Here is a 27,104-nt window from a genome sequence, read left to right on the forward strand (position 1 = left end):
TACATGACTTCCGGTCCACTGCAGGTCGTCGCACCGTAACGTAGGTATGCGCTTGCATTAGATTCACGACTTTCAGCATGCCACTCTGTACCGCATTCTGCGTGATATCCCGCCTAGACTTTCATTAGCATATTTGTAAGGTGCAGCAAAAATGCCTCACTGCACCAGTGTGAAAAAGGCCCTAAAGGTTGCCATGCAGCTAGTGGTTTGGCTATACGATCGACCATCTGATTTGATTATTTAATCAAAGAGAGATATCATGTCAAAGAGAGATACCATATCATGGAGAGATATCATGTCAAATCGATCATCTTAGTCGATAGAGCAGGATGCAAGATATCAGTCGATTGGACAGGAATCTGTTACTGTTCACATTCCATTCGATTGACTCTGAATCGATTTTTGCATTCAGAACATGGAGGCACAACATTGGTCAGATTGTTTTGTGAAAGTGAATCGCATTGGACTTCGCTTTTACTGTATGGGCTACTAGCCCATCCATTTTCGATCAACTACACTGAAGTTGATCTCCCAATAAAATCAATCGCTTTGTCGATTGAATCAGAATTCGCTAGATGTACGGTTACCCAAAGGCGTATTTTTCACAAGCAGCTGAAGGCAGTGAATTCACCACCTGTCAGCTGCTTCCATGCTCCAGCCGGTTGCTTGCTAGCACTCGGCACAGGCAGCGCCCTGATGTAGTTACCTCTGAGCACGACGCTTGCCGTGCTTAGACGCAACATCAGACAGTTTACTGCTGCTGTTTGTAAAACATGATGCCCGGTGTTACCGACCGCTTCCACTCAGCTGCATGTAATTACAGCTGAATGGCGCTTGTGGCCGGCATCCGTGAATAAGAGGCCATTAGGCTGGGAGCATACTTGTCTGTCATTTTTCTATGCACGATTATTAGGATGCATTTTCTGCACACCATGTGTGTCTGTATGTGGGTAAACGCGTGTGCTTTTTCACAGAGGCTAATGTAATTGATGGAGAAAATGCACACAGTGCTACACTGCTATCATTTTTTTTCTGCATGTGAAAATGCATTCAAGTGTGAACTAGCCGGCGACGGAAGCGTGATCATGTGCGCGGCTAGGGCCATGCAGGCGCAGTGGCCATCGACTGGCCTAGTTGCCAAAATCAAGGAGGTGTGGGCACAGGCAGATGCAGGGGGCTGGTAGAAGCCCCAAATAAGTGAAACTATAAGGTGCCCATTAGCAGTACAATATTTTCCTCAGATGCAATCATTCCACCAGATAAGCGGGACTGAAAGTAATCAGAAGGTAATTATCAATGGACTACATAAACTGGAAGATTCTGGCACTTTCTCTCTTCAGATATGCTTGCAAAATCCAACATTCTGGTGGACAAAATTTTTTATTTTAAATTGCTTGGTGAAATGTGCCTTCTTAAAACAGAAGGAAACTTGCAATAATTCAGCTATAAGTGAACATTTGTGCTTATCCACAATGCACCACTACTGAATATGCAAATTATCTCTTTGCCCTTGTAAGCCAAGCTAGCATCCAGAACCGCTGGTGTATAGAAAGCCTATAGCTTTAAATATTACACAGCCACATTAACCCCACATGTAGACAGCCTGTTTCGGACTTTTGGTCCTCATCAGTACATGGCAGGGATTGATATGGATGTATGGGGATAAGGATGGACCAGTACAACAGAGTAATCAAACAGCTCGGAGTGACCCAAACCACTAGGAATGTATAGGGGGATAAAAGAGACTGAATAGCCCTCCTACTAATAATCAATGCTTGGTGAAATTTGTCTTCTTAAAACAGAAGGAAACTTGCAATAATTCAGCTATAAGTGAACATTCTTAGTGGTTTGGGTCATTCTGAGCTGCTTGGTTACTCTGTTTAATTTTAATTGACTATAGAATTGTTTCACATCGATTTTCACCACACAGTGCATGGTTTTCTTTCTGTACGTTTCCATCATAAAAATGTGATCGAATTATTGCATCTGACAAAAATATTGTACAGTTAATGGGCATTTTTGGACAGTTCTATTTTTTCTGAAGGGCCTTTCACACTGGTGCGGTGTGGCATTTTTCCGCAGCCTAACGCTAGAGCAATGAAAATCTACGGGGCATATCGCACTCTACGCTATGCAGTGCTCCAAAAGTGTCTAATCTAACGCAATCGCATGCCTACGTTACCGTGCGACTCCTGCGGCGAATAATGCGGTAATCCCCAAAGGCCTGTTTTGTGTGGACCGCGGACCACACCGCTACTGCCAGTGAGCAGTGTGAAACCAGCCTAAAGGGTAAGACCTGAATGTACTTCTTGAGAGCGATTGGAGGTGGAGGGTGATGGAGTTAGCTTGTACTTGTAATAAGGCAGTGCTTCCCAGACTTTTTCCTAATTAGTGGCTGGTGCTGCTGTTGGCACCGTGACTGCTGCTATTGAGTGGCTGCTACTGATGCTGGCACAGTGGCAGCTGCTAATTAGTAGCTTTTACTGATGCTGGCAGTAGCTGTTACTGCTGCTGGCATAACAGACAAGTGTGACAGCGAACCTGGAGAGCCAGCAATCACTTGCTGGTTGCATCTTCTTCCTTGCTGAAATGGGACATCTTTGGTACATTTGTAGGAGACCAAACTTAACGGTAGACACAGAGGTGTTATTCACACAACCATATCATTGTATTTGCCATATTCTTCACTGAACACTATCAGTGAAAATCAACATCGAACATCGAACTCTAAGGGCCGGATTCATCAACGAGAATAACGAGCGCTGCTTCAGCAGCTCTCATTGCAAAACAATGAGCTCCTTGTAGCGTGCCTTATTTTGTTAGCAACATGCTTCTATAAATACCGGCCACCTCTGTGAAGTATCCCGACCCTGATACTTTACTAGCTTCTATGCTAATTAACATAGAGGCCGCCGTGCTAGTGAAGTATCACGGTCGGAATACTTCACAGAGGCAGCCGCTATTTATAGGTGCTCACGTTGCGAAGGAAGCAACGCGCGTAACAAAATAAGGCAGGCTACGGTGCAAGGAGTGAGCGTAGCCTCTATAGCGGCTGCTAATTGTCTTGTAACAAGTGCTGCTGAAGCAGTGCTGGTTATTCTCGTTGATGAATCAGGCCCTTACTTTGTTATCTTGATACTGATGAAAACATTTTGCAGATTTTGTGCGAAATGCCTTAAAATACCTTAGTAAAGAAGAACATGTGTGCATCATTTGATATTTGTGCATAAAGATATTGTAACGATCGGTGTAACACAGAGAGGATCTGATTACCGGTGATCTGCAGTATCACTGGGAATACAGATATATACCAGATTATAGATGATCTGCAGTATCACCGATAATCCGATATACTTGCTAACCTCTGGACACCTGAGTAGAGTGTAGTGTTTGGTGTAACAGTAACACTTAGAGGACAAGGCCTCAGAGCAGTAAGGAGTACTGCACGGACTCCTTCCGAAGGCCTGAACTCTCCAAGTAGGGAGGAGTCCGGCTGAGAGCAGGAAGGACTATCAGAGAGTGACACTCAGGAGGAGGTGTCACTAACAGGACTGGGAACCGCCTCCAACAGTAAGGTTGGTTCTCGAGGTCGGACAAGCCAGGTCGTAAACACACGGACAGACAAAGTACAGATTCAGAAGGCAGAGGCGGAGTCTAAGGTACAGGCAGGGTTCGGCAACAGGATATCAGAAATATCGAGGCACAAGATCAGGAGGCAGAAGCAGAGTCTAAGGACGAGCCGGGGTTCGGCAACAGAGTATCAGACTGGCAAGGTACAAGATCAGAGTTCAGGAGGATAGTCAGGCAGGCAAAGGGTCATAACAGATAATCACAATCAAACTAGTACTTTAAAGGGAAGGTCCAAGCAAAATAAAAAAATGAGTTTCACTTACCTGGGGCTTCTACCAGCCCCATGCAGCCACCCTGTGCCCTCGTAGTCACTCACTGCTGCTCCAGTCCCCCGCAGGCAGCTTGCCGACCTCGGAGGTCGGCGGGCCGCATTGCATACATTTTTACGCATTCCCGCTAGTGCAGGAACATTAACACATACATTTTTACGTGTTACTGGTTCAATACGTAAAAATTTACGCATTGAACCAGTAACGCGTAAAAATGTATGTGTTAATGTTCCTGCACTAGTGGGAATGCGTAAAAATGTACGCAATGCGGCCCTCTAACCTCCGAGGTCGGCAAGCTGCCAGCGGGGGACTGGAGCAGCAGTGAGTGACTACGAGGGTACTGGATGGCTGCAGGGGGCTGGTAGAAGCCCCAGGTAAGTGAAACTCATTTTTTTATTTTGCTTGGACCTTCCCTTTAAAGAGACTCTGAAGCGAGAATAAATCTCGCTTCAGAGCTCATAAATAGTAGGGGCACGTGTGCCCCTGCTAAACCACCGCTATAGCGCGGCTTAACGGGGGTCCCTTCACCCCCAAAACGACCACTGCGACAATTGGTCGCAGATTTGGTCGTGATTTATTGCTTCCTGGAGGCAGGGCTAACGGCTGCAGCCCTGCCTCCAGTCGCGTCTGTCAGCGGCGCATCGCCGCCTCTCCCCCGCCCATCTCAGTGAAGGAAGACTAAGAGGGGCGGGGGAGAGGCGGAGATACGCGCTGACAGACGCGCGTGGGGCAGGGCTGCGGCGGCTAGCCCTGCCCCAACCAGGAAGCGCTCCCCGGGTGTATCGAGGGGGATTTGGGGGTGAAGGGACCCCCGTTAAGCCGCGCTATAGCGGCGTTTTAGCAGGGGCACACGTGCCCCTGCTATTTATGAGGTCTGAAGCGAGATTTATTCTCGCTTCAGACTCTCTTTAAGCTATCAACAGAATCTGGCTAAATGTAGGATTACAGCTCCAGCTGGTCCCGGCACACTTTAGGATCTGACTAAGGTCTGAGTGCTACCACGTTGTGATCGCAACGCCAGACAACCAGCAACTGAACAGCCAGCTGTATATATACACAGGCATCTCTCCAGCACCTCCCTAAGTGCTGGACCAATGAGGAGTGGAGCCAGAGTCAGCTGACCAGCCTGGTCAGCTGACTCACTTCTGGCTGTCATATATTTTCTGCCTCAGTGCGCGCGCGTCACTCTCAACGCTGGTGGACTATGAGTCCCAGCCACACCAGCACTGTCCCTGATGTCCGCCGCGGGAGCCGCCGCACTGCACGCGGTGGCCTTTCCGCGTTCACCACTGCTCACGCGGCATGCGGCGGCTCCTCCACGCGGCGCTGCCATGCTGGATGCGGAAGCAGCCGCCCCGCTCTGAGAGCGAGCGGCTGCTCTTCCGCACTTCCTTATAGATAACTTCTATAAATAGGCCTGTAATGGTAAACTTGCATGCTATGACCTGCCACCATAAGAGAGCTGCAAGTCTGTAAAATGTACATATTGCTACCTGTCTTTGCCCTGATGTAGATTTGTTTATTTATTCCTAATTAACATAAATGTATGAAACGTGTTTGATATGATATATGTTACTGTAACGATTGATGTTAGCAAGAACAGTTTTCTGATTATCAGGTGATCTGCAGTATCACCTATAATCAGATATATACCGGATTATATGGTGATCTGCAGAATCACCAATAATACTGGTATATAGGTACTGATATGTAACTGGCAAATAATACCACTTTAATGCACAGAGTGTAGTGATTGGTGCAACAGTATCTACCGATAGAGTTAACTATACCTCACCAGAGGAGCTGGTGGGCACTATCAGTACAGCACTCCTCACCAGGGGCAAGGGCTCCCTGGTGAGATTAGAGAGGTCAGACAGATCGGTTCAGCAACAGACAGACAGAGCAGGTACAGAATCGTTAAGCAGAGGCGGAAAGTATTTCAGGCAGAGTCGGGTACAATATCAGATGGGCAGAGGTACTAAATCAGAAGGCAGAGACAGAACGGTAAACAGGCTGAGTTGGCAACAGGATCAGATAGGCAAAGGTACAGAATCACTAAGAGTAAGATAGGTCAGAACTAGCCAGAGTCATACACAGAAAATACAATATAAGTAAATGCTAACTATAGATAGATGTATATCGCAAACACTGCATATACATCTATCATCCACAGGAACCTCTCTAGGTCTCAGTGCTAACACGAAGTATTCGCAACAGCAGACAGTTTGCAAATGAAGCCGAGAGGCTTAAGAAGCGGAGGAGATCCCCGAGGCACGCCCACCAGGCCTGGCCAATCAGAAGCGGTGAGCGCGCCCTGTGACGTCAGCCGACCAGCTGACGCACCTCCTCCTAGCATAAAGATTCTGACGGCAAGTGCGCGCACGCGCTGATTTCCCCTGAGCTGAGCAGAGACACGCGTCCCCGGCGTACTAGACGCTCGGGATGCAAACGATCCAGCAGGCAGGGACCTAGCACTGATCGCGGTGTACCCCTCATCCCCCGCGGCCGACATGCAACCATTCTACGACCTCGGCGTGCTAGACGGCCGAGGTGCGGGGAGACTGGCAGACAGAGAACCAGGAGCAGCTGCGGTGGTACTGCTATCCACCGCAGCTGACATGTGCCTATTCATTACAGTACCCCCCCCCTTGAGGCGTGGACTTCGGACACGTACCACACGGCTTCTCAGGGTGTAATTAATGAAACCTTTGCCTCAATTCCTCAGCATGCATGTAATGAGCTGGCACCCAAGATCTCTCCTCAGGCCCATACCCCTTCCAGTGTATCAGATACTGAATAGAGTTTTGCGCACCCGACGAGAATCCAATATCTGCTCAATCTCATACTCGGGCTCTCCATCAACTACCACAGGGGGGGGGGGGGGGGGAGAGGAATCCACATGCACTGCAGGCTTCAAAAGAGACACATGAAAAGACTTCCCACATCTCATGCTGAAAGGTAGAGTGATCACATAGGTCACATTGTTCACTTTCTTGGATACCGGATATGGGCCTATAAACCTAGGGCCCAGCTTGGCTGAAGGCTGTTTCAACGCCAAGTGTCGTGTAGAAACCCACACCATATCCCCAGGAACAAATTCCCATTCAACAGACCGTCTCTTATCAGCACGTCTTTTCTGGGTCACAAAAGCCTTTTCCAGATTTCTTTTCACCATAGCCCAGATGTCCCTTAAAGACCTCTGCCAATCTTCCATGGCAGGAAGAGAAGAGGACACCACAGGTAACGGAGAGAACTTAGGAGATCTCCCCGAAACCACCTGAAAGGGGGAGAATCCCGAAGAAGTACTCTTAAGATTATTATGTGCAAACTCTGCATATGGGAGGAATTTTGCCCACTCCAGCTGGGCATCAGCCACAGGCACGTGCACAGGGGGGTGCTCTGGGTGCCCAGGCACCCCCTTTTTAAAATCTTTAAAAAAGGCCCCTCTCGCCACGCAAAATAAGCTCCGCCCCAGACCGTGATAAGCCCCGCCCACCCGCGGGAAGCTCCGCCCCCGCCTGGGACACTTTCAAGTGAAGAGGCCCAGACAGGAATCCTAGTGTGGCATACTGACCTCTCCCTCCACCTAGGACCCATACTGACCTCTAACTCCCCCAGCACCCATAGTGACCTCTCCCTCCACCTAGTACCCAGTGACCACTCCCTCCCCTAGCACTCACAGTGACCGCTCCCTCCACCTAGGACCCATACTGACTTCTCCCTACCCAGTACCCACAGTGACCTCTCCCTCCCCCACCACCCACAGTGGCCTCTCCCACCACCTAGCACCCACAGTGACCTCTCTCTTACCCAGCACCCACAGTGACCTCTCCCTCCATCTAGCACCCACAGTGACCTCTCCCTCCACCTAGCACCCACAGTGACATCTCCCTCCACCTGGGACCCATAGTGACCTCTCCCTCCCCAGCACCCACAGCGACCTCTCCCTCCCCCAGCACCCACAGTGGCCTCTCCCTCCACCTAGCACCCACAGTGACTCTTACCCAGCACCCACAGTGACCTCTCCCTCCATCTAGCACCCACAGTGACCTCTCCCTCCACCTAGCACCCACAGTGACATTTCCCTCCCCCTAGCACCCACAGTGACCTCTCCCTCCACCTGGGACCCATAGTGACCTCTCCCTCCCCAGCACCCACAGTGACCTCTCCCTCCCCCAGCACCCTCAGTGACCTTTCCCGCCCCCAGCACCCACAGTGACCTCTCCCTCCACCTAGCACCCACAGTGATCTCTCCCTCCACCTAGGACCCATAGTGACCTCTCCCTCCCCCAGCACCCACAGTGACCTCTCCCTCCACCTAGCACCCACAGTGACCTCTCCCTCCCCAGCTCTAGCAGTGATCCTGCCTACCCCAGCACCCACACTGACCTATCCCTCCCCCAGCACCCACAGTGATTTTTCCTTCACCCAGTGGTTACCCTCCTGTCCCCTGCAGCACCCACAGGGACCTCCCATCCCAAAAGCAGCACCTACAGTGACCTCTTCCATTGCCAGCACCCACAGTGGCTTCTCCCAACACCCAGCATCCACTCCCTCCTCCAGTAACCACACTGACTTCTCCCAGCACCCACAGTGGCCTACCCTTCCCCCAGCACCCACACTGACCTCTACCTCCTTTAGCAGCAACTATGCCATTCATAGCAGCACCCATAGTGACCTCCCACCACCTGCACCCACAATGACCTCTACCTCCCAAGACCCACAGTGATCTCCCCCAAAGGACCCACAGTGACCTCCCTTTCCGCCAGCACCCATACTGACCTCTACTTTCCACAGCACCCACAGTTCCTTCTCCTCCCAGCACCCACAGTAACCTACCCTTCCCCCATCAACCACATTGACCTCAAATTTGAGCACCACACCCTTGAGGATCCACTGCATGGCCCTGCCCCTTCCTGCAGCACCCACACTGACCTCTACTTTTCCAATCACCCACCCCTTCCCCTCATAGCTGGCGCCCAGTACTCACACTCACATGACGCCAAGTATCTTCACCCAGGCCTAAAATTGCACCCAGTACGCACACCTGCACACAGCTTCCACATGGCACCCACTATCTGCACCAAGTATGCACTTAACCCGTAACCGCACCCATGTGATGCCCAAAGCCCACCCATAGCCAGCACCCAGTACAGGCATGGCGCCAAGTATTCGCACCCATGTCACACCCGGTACCTGCACCCAGAACCCACATGACATCCAGAACATGCACCCAGATCTTACATGGCACTAAGTTCTTGCAATCAACACCCGCATGACACTCGATACCCAACCATAGCCAGAACCCACATGACACTCAGTACTTACACCCAGAACCTACATGGCACCCATCATCTGCATTCAGCAGCATGACAATCAATACCCCCCTAGCCAGAAACGAGGAGCGGGGGGCATGCGGGGGAAGGCATTGCCAGGCCCCTTTTTTAAATTTGAGCACCCCCCACTTAAGGACCCTCTGCACGGCCCTGATCAGCCACATAGCACCTGAGGAACTGCTCAAGTGACTGATTGACTCTTTCGGTTTGCCCGTTGGTCTGTGGGTGGTAGCCTGAGGAAAATGACAAGTTCATTCCCAGATGATGACAAAATGATCTCCAAAATTTGGACACGAACTGGACTCCCCTATCTGACACCACATTTTCTGGTATCCCATGTAACCTAAAAATGTGGTGGATGAAGAGATCCGCCAATTCCTGGGCTGAGGGGAGTCCGTCCAGCGGAACAAAGTGAGCCATCTTGCTGAATCTGTCTACTACCACCCAGATGACCGTTTTGCCCTCCGATCTAGGAAGTTTACCTATAAAATCCATGGACAAATGGGTCCATGGTTGCTCAGGCACAGGTAAAGGCTGAAGTGTGCCCACTGGAGCCTGCCTGAAAGGTTTGTTCCTGGCACAAACTGAACAATCTCTGACAAACTCCTTACAATCTGTTGCCAGGGATGGCCACCACACACATCTAGAGAGCAAATCCTGCGTCCTGGCCACTCCAGGATGCCCTGCATTCTTATGTGTATGAAACAGCTGTAGAATCTGCAAACGGAAATGCAGAGGGACGAACAATACCCCATCAGGTTTCCCTTCTGGAATATCTCATTGACACGGACCCAGCACAGACAACCAATCCTCCCATGTGTCGGTGGCTGCTATGACAATCTTCTCGGGCAGAATGTTTTCCGGGGCTGGTGGCTGCACTGTCTCAGGCTCAAAACATCTAGACAGTGCGTCTGCCTTGATGTTTTTACTTCCCGGTTTGTACGTAATAACAAATCTGAACCTCGAGAAAAACAAGGACCAACGGGCTTGTCGAGGACTGAGTCTCTTGGCACCCTCGATATATTCTAAATTTTTATGGTCTGCATAGACCGTAATCATATGCTCTGCACCTTCGAGCCAATGGCGCCATTCCTCAAAGGCGAGTTTGACTGCCAGGAGCTCACGGTTCTGTCATGATCGCTGCTGCAGCAGATATTGCTGGAAGTAGTAGTGCTGCAGCTCAGGCAGTTCTGATCTCTTTCCATGCAAGCTGCATAGCTTTGTCTGCCTTTCCCTGCTGTCAGCTTGTGACTGATTACCATTCACCTGTGTGGGAATCTGCATGTCTGTTCCCATTGGATGACCTCAGTATAAAGATCTGCTTCCTGCAGGACTCCTCGGGTTTTCATAGCTTCAGTTTAAGCCTGTCTTGCTGTCGCTTCAGCCCCCGATTGTGTTTCTTGTTCTAAAGATACTTTGCTGGTTTTGCATCATATATTTGTTCATTGCCCATATATATGCATACCAGCACGTTTATTATTTTCCTTGTATTCGTGTTACGTTGATACATCAGTGACGCTGATATATACGTACACGAACTGTTTATATCCTGTGTTCAGCTAGTCAGTTCTAGCACGTTGATCACCCGTGCTGAGCTAGTTATCCTGTTCCTGGTCCTGTTTGTGGATTGCGTTCATCTCTGCGAGGAGATAACGAATCCTTCTGAATCCTGTCCTGTTACCGTTTGTGGATTGCGTTCATCTCTGCGAAGAGATAGCGAATCCTTCTGAGTCCTGTTCCCTGTATCGTTCCAGTCCTAAGTCAGTGTTCCTGCTTATGTCATATATCGGTTCATTGCCGATATATACATATGTTAGTCAGACGTTACAAATAGTTTCATTGATAGCTGTAATTGTAATACGCTAGGAAATCATACTTATTGTATATTTATCTGTGTTACATTCATCTATCTTGATCCTGCTATTTCCTGACTATCCTGTCCTGTCTTTGTGAGGCACGCCATCGCCGCAACGCATTGGCTGCCTCATTCCAGTCTGTTTTATTGTGGACGCTTGCTGTCACTAAGTAGTGGCTAATTAAGCAAGCGTTCATTCTGACTACCTGTCCTGATTTCCTCAGTTCTGGTTTATGCGCTCAGCGCTACTTTGCGCTGAGACGTTATAGCGAAAGTATTGTTTGTGGCTGTCGGATCTGCACTGGCTCTGTGCGCCACAATCTCCTATTGGAGTCAGTCCTCCCCTCCACTATACTAGGGATAGCCTGTTTCCTTGTGCTAGTGTGTGTACCTCCTTCACGTCAGCTCATGCGTTGCATGCTGACTGTGGAGAATACACCACCAAGCCTTACATTATGAAAACCCCATTACCAATCCCCATTGTGGGGGGGATTCCCAGAAAGTATGACACTGTTAATTATGGTTCCTGTTCCTTCAAGAAATTTGAAGAACTTAACTCTGAGACAGAAAATGAGTTTTTCTCTGAATGTGCCAGGTTCCTGGCCAATCCCGATCTCCAAGCGACTCCTGTTTCAACCTGGCACTCCAGCTAGTTTATAATTTGTTTAAAGGGCAATTGCTTCAGTGGGCATTTGATGTTCTCGATCATTCCGATTTGAAAGAGAGGCCGCTGGAATTTCTAGTGTTTGTAATCCATAACTGGTTGCGCATAGATCCATTGCCTTTTCCTCTAAATGAACTCCTGGCAGCAAGCCAATCAGCTGCCCCTTCAATTGTTTGCAAAAATGATCAGCAAGCAGAGAGTGTTCCTGATAATTTTCCTGCAGCCTTGAATAAATCACCAAAAACAGCAGGGTCTAAGGCAAAACGCAAACGTTCTAAGAAACGTGTCCGATCTGCAGAGTCGTTATCCTTAGCGACTGAGACCTATAATGAGATTCTGCCATTAACAGATAATGAAATGCAATTGTCTTTCAGGGGAGTTAAATGGACTTATGAAACTACTAATGAACTTTCATCACTGGCTAGGGAAAATAAAGATTTTTGTTTAAAAGAATTATCTGAGTATGATTATGAGGAGATATTACAGAGTATTGAACAAATCAACTTATTTGTGAAGCAAGGAAAGTGAATTAGTATTGAATGCATGTATTAAGTCTGCCTATAACCTAATAAAAACTGGTGTGTGTGGGTATGACTTTGTGGCTCCATTGATCGATGTGTGGAAAATGATTTTGGACGATTTTTATGCGATTCAATCAGTTGATACCAGGGAAGACACACTGTCAATTGGAGACTGTCCCACTTCTCCAGTTACTGAGTCCCTGCCATGTCTTGTGAATGTTCCTGTAACTCCAGCCTGTACCATGGATAACTCAGTGTTACTTCCCAGTAAAACAGAAGCCACTGATACTTTCTTAACTTTGCCCTGCACAAATTTCTCAGCAGAGAATCCAGAGGTCCTGCTGACTTCTGAGTCCAGCCTAGCCAGTACTCATGAGTCTTTGTTCAGTGAAACAGACACCAGAAAAATCTTGCCTGTCTCTGCAAACACTTCTGCAGAAATTACCTGTGTTAATAAAGTTCAACTCCTGTCTGATCCAGCACATGCCAATAGATGCACTACATCAGTTTCCGAGTCCCAGCAATCCTGTCCAGAAACCTCAGAACCCCAGCATCTGAATTTTCCAATTTTACAATTGAATGGTGATTCGGATGCGCAAACATTGTGTTTTGATCTTCCTGTTTCTACACCTCACTCTAGTTTCGTGAATAACTCAGAGCGTCTGCTATGTGAATCCGAAATCGCAGAATTATTACCGTGTTCAGAAAATGTTCCAGTAAATTTGCCCTGTACCATGAATTGTGCAGTAGATCTCTCCAATCAAACTCAGGTCACAGAATCATTATGCTGTCCAGCAGGTGCTTCCATGGTTTTGCCCTGCAATATGGACTGTTCAGTGATCCTGTCCAGTGAAGCTGTGGTCGCAGTCTTATGCTTCACCCAGTACTTTGGATACTTCAAACCCTCTAGCAGAGGAGTCTGAGGCACTGCTTACCTCAGTTGGTGTTGCAGTAATATTCACTTGTCTAGCAGCTGTTTTGGAATTACAGTCTGCTCTAATAAAACTTGATGAATTTCTGCCCAGCAAAGCAGAAGCCATTGAAATATTGTCCTCGTCAGCAAGTGTGTTAGATACCTTGCCCTGTACACAGTCTGATTTAACCAATGTTGTTGAGTCCCTCTCCAGTGTTGTAACAGCCGAGGAACTCCAGCCCTGTCCTCTGAATGTTTCAGAAGTCTTGCCCTGTAACATGGATAATTCTGATTCTCTGGTCAAAATAATAGAAATCTCAGAATTTCAGTCCGGTCTGATGAGTGTTCCTGAAACCCAGCCCTGTATCCTGAAAGATTCTGGTTCTCTGGCCGCTGTGGCAGAGGTTCCAGAGTCCCCTTCCTGTCCAGGGAATTCCTCAGTTTTGCCTAGTCCAGTGGGGGCTGCTGCAATACTGACTTGTTCTGCAGCGCCTCATGAGCTCCAATCCAGTGTATTAGATGAGTCTCTGTCCAGTCCAGAGGTAGTTGTGGAGTCCCTATCTGGTTCAGTGCATACATCAGAAGATTTGTCCTGTCTTGTTAGTGCCCCTGAATCTGATTTGTTACTGACTTTGCTGGAATCAGCGACATCTAAGTCTGATCCTGCATTCTCGTGTAAAAGTCCAGTAGTTGCGAAGTCTAGTCATGATGATTTTTTTTTGGCCAGTCCTGGTTTTGGTCCTGTCTTGGCTGACCCTGAGGCTCACAGTTCCTTGACATGCCCAGAGGTTTCTCTTGTGCCAGTGTGCCCAGATGTTCTTTGTGTGCCAGAATGCCCAAGTGTGTCTAAGGTGTTAGTGTGCTCTGATGCTTCCTTAGTGGGAACATGTTCTGATGTTGCCAGTCTGCCTGCATGCCCAGAGATGGTTCTGGTCCCTGAAAGCCCTGATCTTGATGTTTGTCCTTGTGGCCCTGACTCGGGAATTGCCCTAGGTTCCATAGGGGTTCTTGATAGTTCTCCATGTGAGCCTAAGGGGCGTTCTGACCTATGGGGATCTCTTTGGAGCTTCAAGGTGTTCTGGGAGGTCTCTGAGAAAACTTGTCCTGGTGCCTTGGACTGGTTCAACAGTGGGTTTTGTGTTGGTAAAGACAGTCCCGGTGGGCATTGCAAAGGCTTTGGCGTTTTTGAACGGTTCCTGGAAGGCGGTGGGGATCGCTCAGGGAGTTTCGGAGGGCTTTCTTCTGGAAATCATGGTTCTGATGGGTGTCACACTGGGGCTTGTAGTACTGATGGGCATGGTTCTGTAGGTTCTGGTTCTGATGGGTCCAGTCTTGTGGGGACTGATTCTGGAATTTGGTCTTGCCGGGCTGTCCCGGTCATCATGAATTATCAGTCAGACTGTTTTGTTGGGAATTTCAGTTTTGAAAAGCGTCTGGAATCCGCTTTTAAGGGCGGGGGTACTGTCATGATCGCTGCTGCAGCAGATATTGCTGGAAGTAGTAGTGCTGCAGCTCAGGCAGTTCTGATCTCTTTCCATGCAAACTGCATAGCTTTGTCTGCCTTTCCCTGCTGTCAGCTTGTGACTGATTACCATTCACCTGTGTGGGAATCTGCATGTCTGCTCCCATTGGATGACCTCAGTATAAAGATCTGCTTCCTGCAGGACTCCTCGGGTTTTCATAGCTTCAGTTTAAGCCTGTCTTGCTGTCGCTTCAGCCCCCGATCGTGTTTCTTGTTCTAAAGATACTTTGCTGGTTTTGCATCATATATTGGTTCATTGCCCATATATATGCATACCAGCTTGTTTATTATTTTCCTTGTATTCGTGTTACGTTGATACATCAGTGACGCTGATATATATGTACACGAACTGTTTATATCCTGTGTTCAGCTAGTCAGTTCTAGCACGTTGATCACCCGTGCTGAGCTAGTTATCCTGTTCCTGGTCCTGTTTGTGGATTGCGTTCATCTCTGCGAGGAGATAACGAATCCTTCTGAATCCTGTCCTGTTACCGTTTGTGGATTGCGTTCATCTCTGCGAAGAGATAGCGAATCCTTCTGAGTCCTGTTCCCTGTATCGTTCCAGTCCTAAGTCAGTGTTTTTGCTTATGTCATATATCGGTTCATTGCCGATATATACATATGTTAGTCAGACGTTACAAATAGTTTCATTGATAGCTGTAATTGTAATACGCTAGGAAATCATACTTATTGTATATTTATCTGTGTTACATTCATCTATCTTGATCCTGCTATTTCCTGACTATCCTGTCCTGTCTTTGTGAGGCACGCCATCGCCGCAACGCATTGGCTGCCTCATTCCAGTCTGTTTTATTGTGGACGCTTGCTGTCACTAAGTAGTGGCTAATTAAGCAAGCGTTCATTCTGACTACCTGTCCTGATTTCCTCAGTTCTGGTTTATGCGCTCAGCGCTACTTTGCGCTGAGACGTTATAGCGAAAGTATTGTTTGTGGCTGTCGGATCTGCACTGGCTCTGTGCGCCACAATCTCCTATTGGAGTCAGTCCTCCCCTCCACTATACTAGGGATAGCCTGTTTCCTTGTGCTAGTGTGTGTACCTCCTTCACGTCAGCTCATGCGTTGCATGCTGACTGTGGAGAATACACCACCAAGCCTTACAGGTTCCCAATATCATAATTTCTCTCGGCAGGAGAGAATTTCCAAGAGAAAAAAGCGCACGGATGCAATCTGCCCTGGAGACCTGAGTGCTGAGACAGTACAGCCCCGACCCCTATTTCAGACGCATCCACCTCTACAATAAAGGGAAGACTGATGTTGACATGCCGCAAAATGGGAGCGGAACAGAACAACTTCTTTAAAGTTGCAAAAGCAGCATGTGCTTCAGTTGACCAGTTGTACGTGTCTGCCCCCTTCTTGGTGAGTTCTGTGAAAGGTGACACCACAGAAGAAAACCCTGTTAAAAAACAGTCCAGTAGAGCGAACTGACCCCATCTTGCCAAGACAGCCCACCTTCTACACTCAGCAGCGTATGTCTCCACAGTGTTATGCCCCTGCCTAAGGGTTTTTAGCTTCCTCTCAGCGGTCACTGCTAAATCTGGATCGTCTTATATAACTGCCATCGTTTTAAAAAAATTCCTGAACGGAGTTTAATGCCTCATGACCTGTGGGGAGGCTGTAGGCCCATGTCTGTGAATCCCCGGATAATAGAGTTTTAATAAAGGTGACTCTCTGACTTTCTGACCCTGATTAAGTAGGCCGTAACTCAAAGTAAGAAAGGCAACGGTTCCTAAAATTCTGAAAGTCTGACCTATGCCCTGAGAACCTCTCAGGGAGAGGTATTCTAGGTTCCAAAACCACAGGGGATGGCACTGTTGCATTAGCGGTCTGAAGGGTCCGCACCACCTCAGATAACTGGTTGATCTGTGTCTGCTGAGCGTTAACCGTGTTGGTTAGGCCGTTAACGGCTGTGGTTAACAGCTCAACTTGACCGCACAGTGCCTCCATAGACATTTTGGTCTGCTGTTCTGTAACGATTGGTGTTAGCAAGAACAGTTTTCTGATTATCAGGTGATCTGCAGTATCACCTATAATCAGATATATACATGGCCGGATTTCTGGCAAGGCCACATAGGCCATGGCCTAGGGCACCAGATAAACAAGGGGCGGCCTGCAGACAGTGGGCATTATTTGCAGGGCATTATTTGCAAGTGTCCAAACAAATGAAAGTGGTCAGGATAACTGCACTATTAGTACCAGCTGGCATCTGCCTGTGCTGTGCTACAGGCAGCTGCAGTCCGTTAACCAAACGTTTGTGAACAGTGTGTGACTAGCAAAAAGCCAGACCTTGTCCAATGACATAGCAGCAGCTCCAGGCAGTTACAGAAGGCCGGGTCTCACACACTTGGTGTGGGGGATGAAAGGACCAGGGGCAGCACCAGCAAATAGTACAGAATACAGAAGGCAGCCTCTCACAGTACCCATTTCTTAATTATTGATTGGCCAGCGCTGTTACCCTGGAGACAGCAGTGGGTACAGGACTCACTTTTACGTGTTGCTGACCTCACCCAATGTCCAATTGTGAGCCACTTTTGACTATGTGTGTGTGGTGGAAGGCTCCCACCACGCCCATCACCTGTAGATCGCTTGATTGACCAGTTCCCCCGTGTGACATGATTGATTCACTTCACGTTGCCATGGAGACCTCGGCACTAGCCCCAATAGTGGACACCATCGGCCCAAAAATGTTTGGATTGGTGTGTGTGGAGAGAGGTGGTAGGATACGGTTTCGGTTGGGGCGGCTGGTAATAGTCGGCCTTGGGCGGTAAGAAGTACAAATCCGGCCCTGGATATATACCGGATTATATGGTGATCTGCAGAATCACCAATAATACTGGTATATAGGTACTGATATGTAACTGGCAAATAATACCACTTTAATGCACAGAGTGTAGTGATTGGTGCAACAGTATCTACCGATAGAGTTAACTATACCTCACCAGAGGAGCTGGTGGGCACTATCAGTACAGCACTCCTCACCAGGGGCAAGGGCTCCCTGGTGAGATTAGAGAGGTCAGACAGATCGGTTCAGCAACAGACAGACAGAGCAGGTACAGAATCGTTAAGCAGAGGCGGAAAGTATTTCAGGCAGAGTCGGCAACAATATCAGATGGGCAGAGGTACTAAATCAGAAGGCAGAGACAGAACGGTAAACAGGCTGAGTTGGCAACAGGATCAGATAGGCAAAGGTACAGAATCACTAAGAGTAAGATAGGTCAGAACTAGCCAGAGTCATACACAGAAAATACAATATAAGTAAATGCTAACTATAGATAGATGTATATCGCAAACACTGCATATACATCTATCATCCACAGGAACCTCTCTAGGTCTGAGTGCTAACACGAAGTATTCGAAACAGCAGACAGTTTGCAAGTGAAGCCGAGAGGCTTAAGAAGTGGAGGAGATCCCCGAGGCACGCCCACCAGGCCTGGCCAATCAGAAGCGATGAGCGCGCCCTGTGACGTCAGCCGACCGGCCGGTCAGCTGATGCGCCTCCTCCTAGCATAAAGATTCTGACGGCAAGCGCACGCACGCGCTAATGTCTCCCTGAGCTGAGCAGAGACACGTGCCCCCGGCGTACGAGACGCTCGGGACACAAACGATCCAGCAGGCAGGGACCCAGCACTGATCGCAGTGGACCCCTCGTCCCCCGCGGCCGACATGCGACCATTCCCCGACCTCGGCGTGCTAGACGGCCGAGGTGCGGGGAGACTGGCAGACAGAGAACCAGGAGCAGCTGCGATGGTACTGCTATCCACCGCAGCTGACATGTGCCTATTCATTACAGTTACACTGCAATTATATGCCTTGTTAAAGTGGGACCATGCATGGCCACAAAACAAGCACCACATCTGTATTTAAACTGTCTGCCCTCCACATGGCGTGACAGCCCTGATGATGTCGTATTAACGGCAAAACTAGTCAGCTCTGTCGCCTAGGAACATCTAGCTGCCAGACCCACTGACGCTGTCACAAGCCCATGTAGAGGACCTTTGGCGATCTGGGATGTTTGTGCAACAATTGAACTCTATTATCTAGCGATAAACATGGACAAGTAAATTGGTGAGCGTGTTCCATGTAATCAGAAGGTGTTACAAGCTGCATACATATGTTATTCGCACTGTGACTGTCCGTGGTTGATACAAGGTTGTGGACACTATTGCTACGATAGAATTATGGCTGCAATCTGTCTTCATGGCATCGGAGTTGTCTCATAAATCATGAACTCTTTTGATACGGCTGTGACTGAGCTGGAGTATCATTAAGGATGGTACAGTGCTACTAACAAGCATGGATATTGCATGGCCTGTGAATCTCTATCCACACTAACCAGCAATGAGGACGCCCAGTGCGGTCTGAATAATCGAGTCTGACAGTAATTGGCGGCAGGGTTAAGGGGGACTTTAGGTCTTTTTAGGTAAGTAGGGGGGAAGGGGCGGTGTATGGGCACATGTCACTTCTTTTTGGGGGTATTGTTTGGGTTTTTGATTGATTTTCTATGGTATTTTAACATTGGGACTGTTTAATAAAGAAATTTCATATGGTAATCTGCATTATGACGATTTTGTTCAAGGGGAAGAAATTACGTTTTTTTCATGTTATTCCATAATTATAGGCAGGCACTTTCCCCCTTGTGATATAATATTGCATTTATTTGGTTGTTTTTTTATCTCTTCTTTAGAGGCACACCACCCTTCCACTACACCATGGTTGTTTTTATTAGAGATTATTATTGCCGGTATTATTGTGTTATAAAGCTCCAACATATTCCGTGGCGCAGCACAAATTAAGAAACAAACACAGGGGGTACAAAATAATACAGACAATGGTATACACCAGTGTACAAAATACAGAGTTGGTACAAAATATACATTCGGTACAAAGAAGAGAATTGGTAATAACAGTAGAGATGTGGTGAACATCTCTAAATCCCTGGGGCTTTAACTACTTCCGGGTCGCACCGACCCGGAGTAGTACGCCTGCGCTGCCCGGCGGAGCGCGTCCTAGATCGCGCTCCTGTTGCCGGGCACTTTCTGCACGTATGCGTGACGTCATGTACGACGTCACGCTCATGCGCAGAGAGTGCCCGGCAACGGGAGCGCGATCTAGGTCGCGCTCCGCCGGGCAGCGCAGGCATACTACTCCGGGTCAGTGCGACCCGGAAGTAGTTACAGCCCCAGAGATGTTCGTCAGGCGAACAGTTCGCCACATCTCTAAATAACAGTGACATAATTAATATGAATACATGTGAAACAAAATACAAAAGGGTGAGAAAGTCCTGCCCTTGCGAGCTTACAATCTAAAGGAATAGGGGGAACAAAGAGAGATCAATCTGTAAAGAAAATAAATAGTATACTACATGAAATCTGATAAATCTGCTAGTTCTCTGGCAGGATGACCATTGCACCTATTTTCAGTACTGGTCATGCGGCCAGAACCGATTTTTTTTTTAGTAATATACATGGTTAGATATTTAAAGAGAACCAGAGACGTTGGACAAAAGTTTTTATACATACCTGGGGCTTCCTCCAGCCCCATAAGCCTGGATCGCTCCCACTCCGCCGTCCTCCGCTGCTTCTATCCGCCGGTACCGGGTCCCGTACTTTCGGCCAGTCGGCGCACGCGCAGTGCGTCACTGCCAGCGGATGCAGCCAATTGTACGCAAGAACAGGGACTTCTCCATATCCTTACGCATGCGCCTCCATACTACGCAGGCGCATGCGTAAGGATATGGAGGGAGCCCCTGTTCATGCGTACAATTGGCCGCGTCCGCCGGAAGTGACGGGTCCCGGTAGCGGCGATAGAGACAGCGGAGGGCGGCAGCGTGGGAGCGATCCAGGCTTATGGGGCTGGAGGAAGCCCCAGGTATGTATAAAAGCTTTTTCATTTTTTTCTACACTGGTCGTCTCTGGTTCCCTTTAACCTGATGCTACTTTACACAAAAAGTGCTCTAGAAATTAAGGCAGCAAAAAACAAGGCTTATGTCCAGTTTGGCCAAAATGTGCACTACAAAACAAGGTTGCATATTGTGACAAGCCTTGCCATTCCAAATGAGATCGCTCACAAGGCAGCATTTTCTGACACGGTAGCATTTTCTAGGCCACATCAGGTCATATGCTAATGGAAGCATGTGCTGTCAGAAGATGCTACTATGTTAATCAATGTTATTTTATGACTGCTCTATTTTGGAATGTCAATCAGGCACAGCGGCAATGGCCACACACTGACATAACACAGGGGGATGCACACACACACACACACACACACACACACACACACACACACACGCCACACGCTCAAACAATTAGGCTTGGTTCACGCTAGAGCGGATGCACAATGCCAGAACGGATGCGCTGTGGTCCGATGCATGTTTGCACCGTGTTGTTTCATTTTGTTACCATTTCCTGTTGTTAGCATCTGCGACTCATGTTCCCACACTTCTCCTGCCCCACTTGTTGGCATTGCCACTGAGTCCCCAAGCTGGTATCAGGACTCTGACCTGAGGTAGCAGAAGCATGCGGCTCCCCATTGGATTGCAAAAGATCAATGGGAATCCTACTTAGCAACAGATAGGATTCTCATTGGTCTGTCGTAAACCAATCAGAATCCTCCCTGTTGCTGGACAGGATTCCCATTGGTCACTTGTAATCCAATGCTTTTGATGTGCTCCAATCTCAGTGTACCGGCTTCTCCCCTCAGTAAATCATGTGGCAAGTGTCAGCTGCAGAGGAAGTAGGACAGGTGAGTTGTGGTTTGCATGCAGAGATTCGAGTCCGGACCAAGCCTGTTGCATTTGTGAGAAATGTAGCATGTGAACCAAGCTTAACACAGGAAAGCAAGCACACAGGTAATGGCCAAAGACACAGTAGGCTCCATGGCCTATAGCCAATGCTGGTGCTTCCACAGAGGCAAGCTGGGTAATTACCCTAGGCCCCAGAGCTGGCTGCTGGACCCCCCATGTAAACAGGGGACCACCGGTGTCCCTGAAGAGTATACACAGTGGAGCGCACTTACCTGTCTGGCCGGTGTGCTTCTCCTTAAATATGTGAGCCTCTATTTATATACCCTCGCAGTGTACCTCTGCTCGTGAGAACATACATGCTGCTGGGCTGCAGAGCAGAGACACACAGCAAGGCTGAAGATGGATGCTCACAAAGTGATGTAGGAGCGTCTCGACGGGACAGGAAAGTTTGCTCTGTAGCAAATACTCTGCAGGGGACCCGGGGGACCACTATTCACACTCAAGGTGGCCTTGCAGTAGCCAGCAGCCAGCTCTAGGTCCTTGTGAGGGGGAGATGGGGTTGAAGCCCCATGTAATTTTTGCCCAGTGCTCCACTGCAGCTAGAACAACTCCAGATGGCACACTGGAAAGATGGGCAACACGCACCAGGCTGGTGCTGCAGCTGAGATGGCAAGGCGGAAAGATGGGCAGCACTCACCAGGTTGATGCGGCAGCTGAGATTGCACAGCGGAAAGATGGGCAGCACTCACAAGGCTGATGTGGCAGCTGAAATGGCACAGTGGGAAGATGGGCACCACTCACCACCAGGTTGGTGCTGTAGCTGAGATGGAAAAGTGGAAAGATGGGCAGCACTTACCAGGCTGGGGCCGTGTCTGAGGTGGCGCAGCAGGAAGATGGGCAGCACTCAGGCTGAAGCACTATTCATGATGATCTGTGTGAAAATTGAAAAGTCAGATCACACTTGGAAAAAAAGACACGCCAAAAACCAAACAGAAGCTGCAAAACACAAATAGGAGAGGTGTGAGTTTATTGTTAAGCAGAGGAAAGGGGTGAGGTTAGTGTTAGGCAGAAGAGAAGGGTGAGGTTAGGGATAGGCAGAGGAGAAAGGTGGGGTTAGTGTTAGGCAGAGGAGAGGGGTGGGGTTAGTGTTAGGCAGAGGAGAGGGGTGAGGTTAGTGTTAGGCAGAAGAGAAGGGTGAGGTTAGGGATAAGCAGAGGAGAAAGGTGGGGTTAGTGTTAGGCAGAGGAGAGGGGTGGGGTTAGTGTTAGGCAGAGGAGAGGGGTGAGGTTAGTGTTAGGCAGAGGAGAAGGGTGAGGTTAGTGTTAGGAATAGGAGAAGGGTGAGGTTAGTGTTAGGCAGAGGAGAGGGGTGAGGTTAGTGTTAGGCAGAGGAGAGGGGCGGGGTTAGTGTTAGGCAGAGGAGAGGGGTGAGGTTAGTGTTAAGCAGAAGGAAGGGGTGAGGTTAGTGTTAGGCAGAGGAGAGGGGTGATGTTAGTGTTGGGCAGAGGAGAGGGGTGAGGTTGGTGTTAGGCAGAGTAGACGGTTTAAGTTTGTGCTGGGCAGAGAAAAGGGGTAAGGTTATTGTTTGGCAGAGGAAGAAGGGTGAGGCAGAGGAAAGGGGTGAGGTTGGTTTGAGGCAGAGGAGAGCGGTGAGGTTAGTGTTAGGCAGAAGAGAGTGGTGAGGTTGGTGTTAGGCAGAGGAGAGGGGTGATGTTAGTGTTGGGAAGAGGAGAGGGTGAGGTTAGTGTTAGGCAGAAGAGAGTGGTGAGGTTGGTGTTAGGCAGAGGAGAGGGCGATGTTAGTGTTGGGAAGAGGAGAGGGTGAGGTTGGTGTTAGGCAGAGTAGAATGTTTAAGTTTGTGATGGGCAGAGAAAAGGGGTAAGGTAAGTGTTAGGCAGAGGAGAGGGCTGAGGTTAGTGTTAGGCAGATGAGAGGGGTGATGTTAGTGTTGGGCAGAGGAGAGGGCTGAGGTTAGTGTTAGGCAGATGAGAGGGGTGATGTTAGTGTTGGGCAGAGGAGAGGGGTGAGGTTAGTGTTAGGCCGAGGAGAGGGGTGAGGCTAATGTCATGCAGAGGAGAATGGTGAGATTAGTGATAGGCCAAAGAGAAGGATGAGGTTAGTGTTAGGCAGAGGAAAGGGGTGAGGTTAGTGTTAGGCAGAGGAGAGGGATGAGTTTAGTGTGAGGCAGAGGAGAGGGGAGAGGTTAGTGTTAGGCAGAGGAGAGGGGTGACGTTAGTGTTAGGCAGAGGAGACAGGTGATGTTAGTGTTGGGCAGAGGAGAGGGGTGAGGTTAGTGTTAGGCAGAGGAGATAGGTGAGGTTAATATTATGCAGAGGAGAGGTGTGAGATTAGTGATAGGCCGAAGAGAAGGGTGAGGTTAGTGTTAGGCAGAAGGAAGTGGTGAGGTTAGCGTTAGGCAGAGGAGAGGGGTGAGGTTAGTGTTAGGCAGAGGAGATGGGTGATGTTAGTGTTAGGCAGAGGAGAGGGCTGAGGTTAGTGTTAGGCAGAGGAGAGGGCTGAGGTTAGTGTTAGGCAGATGAGAGGGGTGATGTTAGTGTTGGGCAGAGGAGAGGGCTGAGGTTAGTGTTAGGCAGATGAGAGGGGTGATGTTAGTGTTGGGCAGAGGAGAGGGGTAAGGTTAGTGTTAGGCAGGGGAGAGGGGTGAGGTTAATGTCATGCAGAGGAGAGTGGTGAGATTAGTGATAGGCCAAAGAGAAGGATGAGGTTAGTGTTAGGCAGAGGAGAGGGGTGAGGTTAGTGTTAGGCAGAGGAGAGGGATGAGTTTAGTGTGAGGCAGAGGAGAGGGGAGAGGTTAGTGTTAGGCAGAGGAGACAGGTGATGTTAGTGTTAGGCAGAGGAGAGGGGTGAGGTCAGTGTTAGGCAGAGGAGATGGGTGAGGTCAGTGTTAGGCAGAGGAGAGGTGTGAGATTAGTGATAGGCCGAAGAGAAGGGTGAGGTTAGTGTTAGGCAGAAGGAAGTGGTGAGGTTAGCATTAGGCAGAGGAGAGGGGTGAGGTTAATGTTAGGCAGAGGAGATGGGTGATGTTAGTGTTGGGCAGAGGAGAGGGGTGAGGTTAGTGTTAGGCAGAAGGAAGTGGTGAGGTTAGCATTAGGCAGAGGAGAGGGGAGAGGTTAGTGTTAGGCAGAGGAGAGGGGTGACGTTAGTGTTAGGCAGAGGAGACAGGTGATGTTAGTGTTGGGCAGAGGAGAGGGGTGAGGTTAGTGTTAGGCAGAGGAGATAGGTGAGGTTAATATTATGCAGAGGAGAGGTGTGAGATTAGTGATAGGCCGAAGAGAAGGGTGAGGTTAGTGTTAGGCAGAAGGAAGTGGTGAGGTTAGCGTTAGGCAGAGGAGAGGGGTGAGGTTAGTGTTAGGCAGAGGAGATGGGTGATGTTAGTGTTAGGCAGATGAGAGGGGTGATGTTAGTGTTGGGCAGAGGAGAGGGCTGAGGTTAGTGTTAGGCAGATGAGAGGGGTGATGTTAGTGTTGGGCAGAGGAGAGGGCTGAGGTTAGTGTTAGGCAGATGAGAGGGGTGATGTTAGTGTTGGGCAGAGGAGAGGGGTGAGGTTAGTGTTAGGCAGAGGAGAGGGGTGAGGTTAGTGTTAGGCAGAGGAGAGGGGTGAGGTTAATGTCATGCAGAGGAGAGTGGTGAGATTAGTGATAGGCCAAAGAGAAGGATGAGGTTAGTGTTAGGCAGAGGAGAGGGGTGAGGTTAGTGTGAGGCAGAGGAGAGGGGAGAGGTTAGTGTTTGGCAGAGGAGAGGGGTGACGTTAGTGTTAGGCAGAGGAGACAGGTGATGTTAGTGTTGGGCAGAGGAGAGGGGTGAGGTTAGTGTTAGGCAGAGGAGATAGGTGAGGTTAATATTATGCAGAGGAGAGGTGTGAGATTAGTGATAGGCCGAAGAGAAGGGTGAGGTTAGTGTTAGGCAGAAGGAAGTGGTGAGGTTAGCATTAGGCAGAGGAGAGGGGTGAGGTTAGTGTTAGGCAGAGGAGATGGGTGATGTTAGTGTTGGGCAGAGGAGAGGGGTGAGGTTAGTGTTAGGCAGAAGGAAGTGGTGAGGTTAGCGTTAGGCAGAGGAGAGGGGTGAGGTTAGTGTTAGGCAGAGGAGGTGGGTGAGGTTAATGTTATGCAGAGGAAAGTGGTGAGATTAGTGATAAGCAGAGGGGAGGGTGAGGTTAGTTTTAGGCAGAGGAGAGGGGTGATGTTAGTGTTGGGCAAAGGAGAGGGGTGGGGTTAGTATTAGGCAGAAGAAGGGGGTGAGGTTATTGTTAGGCAGAGGTGAGGATAATGTTAGGCAGAGGAGAAAGGTGAGGATAGTGTTAGGTAGAGGAGAGAGGTGAGGATAGTGTTAGGCAGAGGAGAGGGTGAGGGTTTTGTTAGGCAGAGGAAAGTCGTGAGGTTAGTGTTAGGCAGATGGAAGGGGTGAGGTTAGTGTTAGGCAGAGGAGAGGGTTGATGTTAGTGTTGGGCAGAGGAGTGGGGTGATGTTAGTGTTGGGCAGAGGAGAGGGGCGATGTTAGTGTTCGGCAGAGGAGAGAGGTGATGTTAGTGTTAGGCAGAGGAGAGGGGTGAGGTTAATGTCATGCAGAGGAGAGTGGTGAGATTAGTGATAGGCCAAAGAGAAGGATGAGGTTAGTGTTAGGCAGAGGAGAGGGGTGAGGTTAGTGTGAGGCAGAGGAGAGGGGAGAGGTTAGTGTTTGGCAGAGGAGAGGGGTGATGTTAGTGTTGGGCAGAGGAGAGGGCTGAGGTTAGTGTTAGGCAGATGAGAGGGGTGATGTTAGTGTTGGGCAGAGGAGAGGGGTGAGGTTAGTGTTAGGCAGAGGAGAGGGGTGAGGTTAGTGTTAGGCAGAGGAGAGGGGTGAGGTTAATGTCATGCAGAGGAGAGTGGTGAGATTAGTGATAGGCCAAAGAGAAGGATGAGGTTAGTGTTAGGCAGAGGAGAGGGGTGAGGTTAGTGTGAGGCAGAGGAGAGGGGAGAGGTTAGTGTTTGGCAGAGGAGAGGGGTGACGTTAGTGTTAGGCAGAGGAGACAGGTGATGTTAGTGTTGGGCAGAGGAGAGGGGTGAGGTTAGTGTTAGGCAGAGGAGATAGGTGAGGTTAATATTATGCAGAGGAGAGGTGTGAGATTAGTGATAGGCCGAAGAGAAGGGTGAGGTTAGTGTTAGGCAGAAGGAAGTGGTGAGGTTAGCATTAGGCAGAGGAGAGGGGTGAGGTTAGTGTTAGGCAGAGGAGATGGGTGATGTTAGTGTTGGGCAGAGGAGAGGGGTGAGGTTAGTGTTAGGCAGAAGGAAGTGGTGAGGTTAGCGTTAGGCAGAGGAGAGGGGTGAGGTTAGTGTTAGGCAGAGGAGGTGGGTGAGGTTAATGTTATGCAGAGGAAAGTGGTGAGATTAGTGATAAGCAGAGGGGAGGGTGAGGTTAGTTTTAGGCAGAGGAGAGGGGTGATGTTAGTGTTGGGCAAAGGAGAGGGGTGGGGTTAGTATTAGGCAGAAGAAGGGGGTGAGGTTATTGTTAGGCAGAGGTGAGGATAATGTTAGGCAGAGGAGAAAGGTGAGGATAGTGTTAGGTAGAGGAGAGAGGTGAGGATAGTGTTAGGCAGAGGAGAGGGTGAGGGTTTTGTTAGGCAGAGGAAAGTCGTG

At 49.1% G+C, this 27,104-nt stretch overlaps 1 long non-coding RNA gene across 1 annotated transcript in view; it reads right to left on the reverse strand.

Moving 5' to 3' along the window:
- Positions 1-27,104, reverse strand: part of LOC137524602 (uncharacterized) — a 59,781-nt gene that overhangs the window by 1,049 nt on the left and 31,628 nt on the right. The window contains exon 3 of the long non-coding RNA XR_011022731.1: positions 22,329-22,403. This is a non-coding gene — a long non-coding RNA (uncharacterized lncRNA). The remainder of the gene's footprint in view (positions 1-22,328; positions 22,404-27,104) is intronic.

This window comes from Hyperolius riggenbachi, chromosome 7 (genome assembly GCF_040937935.1).
Source record: "Hyperolius riggenbachi isolate aHypRig1 chromosome 7, aHypRig1.pri, whole genome shotgun sequence".
NCBI classification, from domain to species: Eukaryota; Metazoa; Chordata; class Amphibia; order Anura; family Hyperoliidae; genus Hyperolius; species Hyperolius riggenbachi.